The sequence below is a fragment of the Alosa sapidissima genome, chromosome 16 (assembly GCF_018492685.1).
Source record: "Alosa sapidissima isolate fAloSap1 chromosome 16, fAloSap1.pri, whole genome shotgun sequence".
Lineage (NCBI taxonomy): Eukaryota > Metazoa > Chordata > Actinopteri > Clupeiformes > Clupeidae > Alosa > Alosa sapidissima.
The window spans coordinates 6073675-6076174 of record NC_055972.1 but is presented as its reverse complement, the minus strand read 5'-3'; the positions used below and the strand labels follow the sequence as shown (position 1 = coordinate 6076174).

The window sequence follows — 2500 nt, the reverse complement described above, 5'->3', positions numbered from 1 at the left end:
GTGTGTGTGTGTCTGTGTGTGTGTGTGTGTGTGTGTGTGTGTGTGTGTGTGTTTCTGTCTCTCTGTGTGTGTGTGTCTCTCTCTCTGTGTGTGTGTGTGTGTGTGTGTGTTTTTCTGTATCTCTGTGTGTGTGTGTGTGTGTGTGTGTCTCTCTCTCTCTCTGTGTGTGTGTGTGTGTGTGTGTGTGTTTCTCTCTCTGTGTGTGTGTGTGTCTCTCTGTGTGTGTGTGTGTCTCTGTGTGTGTGTGTGTTTCTGTCTGTGTGTGTGTGTCTCTCTGTGTGTGTGTGTCTCTCTCTCTGTGTGTGTGTGTGTGTGTTTGTGTGTGTGTGTGTGCGCGCAGTGCACATGTGTGTCTGTGTGTGTTTGTTTCTGTGCTGAACAGAGATTCCGTTCTATTGGCTTTTTACATGTGGTTATCTTTGGCCTTCCCTCTCGGGTTGCTCAGGTTTTTATTGGCTTTTCTGCAGCCCAAATTCAGTGGGGATTTGGTGTATTTAACCTGTTTTCTGTCTGCAGATTAAAGACCTGACTCACACTCACTCTTCAGAAAACAGAGTCCACCCAACGCCCTAATATATCATGCAGACACAGAGATCAGTGTGCTTTAGTAGTGCATCATCCACATACGATTCAGACTTGTAACCGGAGGGTTGCCGATTAGTGTGATTAGTGTGTGCTTCACCTCACTGTGTGTTCACTGTGTGCTGAGTGTGTTTCACTAATTCACGGATTGGGATAAATGCAGAGACCACATTTCCCTCACGGGATCAAAAGAGTATATATACTTATACTTATACTGATTCTCTGAATACCTCTGTCTCAATGTGACTACCCTGGTTAAACAAAGGATAAATAAATAAATAAATAAATAAATAAATAAATAATCACATCTGTTTAAGTGGGCCTTTAGAGTACACAGTTCACAAACTGTCCAAGAAAATAAGTATTTCAACGGATCCATGTAGAGTTAATGCCGTTCATTAGCGGGCTTCGCTTTGGTCATTGTGCATGTTGGAAGACAGGGGATCATCTGTCTGTATGGGAAGCAGAACTTATCCCGTATTAATCTTGAGACCGTGCTGAGGACAGCAATCAGCGCTGTGGTCCTGAGTGGCTGTTTGTTCTGTCCACTTGCCAGAGTGTCAGCCGTGGGTGTCACGGTGATGATGTCATAGATCTAGTGCACATGCCTGTATGTCTCAGGAAATTAGTGTCACATTAGGGCTAAAGCACAGCCGATGTCCATATTAGGCTATACACTATGGCAAGCCAATTGAGCATTTATTCTTTATATTAAGATATCGGAAATAATGCTCAATCGGCTTGCCATAATAGGCGTTGTACTATGACATGTAGATATCAACGCATTCCAGTGTCATTGTATGCAAATTCCAAAACACAGAGTGCGTGAGAGAGTGAGAGTGCGAGAGAGAGATAGCACGCGAGAGAGAGAGAGAGAGAGAGAGAGAGAGAGAGAGAGAGAGAGAGAGAGAGAGAGAGAGAGAGAGAGAGAGAGAGAGAGAGAGAGAGAGAGAGAGAGAGTGTGTGCGTGAGAGAGCGAGAGAGAGAGCTTAATATCTACAACAATGTGACACATTTATTGGAGTCTCTGTTCCTACCTCTCTGAAGTGTGACAGGGTCATTTTGAACTTTGGCTCAGGTACTAGAAAGCATATCAGGCCAGCTGGGGAGGTTACATCACTGAAGAACATTGTGCTTGTCCAAATGAAATGAATTGAAAATGTGATTGAATGCTGATATGTTGATTGATTGTCATTATTGTAATGGTTCTGGTGGTAAGTCGTGTGTGTGCGTGTGCGTGTGCGTGTGCGTGTGCGCGCGTGTGTGTGTGTGTGTGTGTGTGTGTGTGTTTTCTTGGATGGAGGGTTGAACAGGTGTAGTGTGTTTGTAATCAGTGGAGATAAACAAGTTTTGCTGTTGTGACTGTTGTATTGTCATGTTAAGGGATTTCTAATAGATTGTTGTTATTGATTTCATCTGCTAGACTCAGTGGGATTGTGAGATAGTTGTTGTTGTTGTTGTTGTTGTTGCTGTTCCTTGGCTCAGATACTCCCAGATGTTGATGTGTGTGGTTGTTTCTTGGGGTCTGTCTCTATGAGGCTGTGCTGTGTCATGTGGTCTGTCTGTCTCTGAGGCTGTGCTGTGTCTTGAGGTCTGTCTGTCTCTATGAGGCTGTGCTGTGTCATGTGGTCTGTCTGTCTCTAGGAGGCTGTGCTGTGTCATGTGGTCTGTCTGAGGCTGTGCTTGGTCTTGAGGTCTGTCTGTCTCTACAAGGCTGTGTTTTCATTGCCCTGCAGTTCTCTCCCTAGAGATAGCAGACTACTTGTAAAGGTCCAGCCTGCCTTATGTAATTCTGTAAGCAGATACCCTGGAAGTGCCTTTCTGGACTAAGCCCTCTATGACATTAGCGTGTATGTGTGTGAGTGTGTGTGTGTGTGTGTGTGTGTGTGTGTATCACGGTTTGTCTGTAATTGGAGAG

The 2500-nt window shown here is 44.6% G+C and overlaps 1 protein-coding gene across 2 annotated transcripts in view; it reads left to right on the top strand.

Annotated features, from left to right (window-relative positions):
• LOC121684953 (1-phosphatidylinositol 4,5-bisphosphate phosphodiesterase epsilon-1-like) overlaps positions 1-2500 on the top strand; it is a 101893-nt gene that overhangs the window by 59798 nt on the left and 39595 nt on the right. The window lies entirely within an intron of this gene.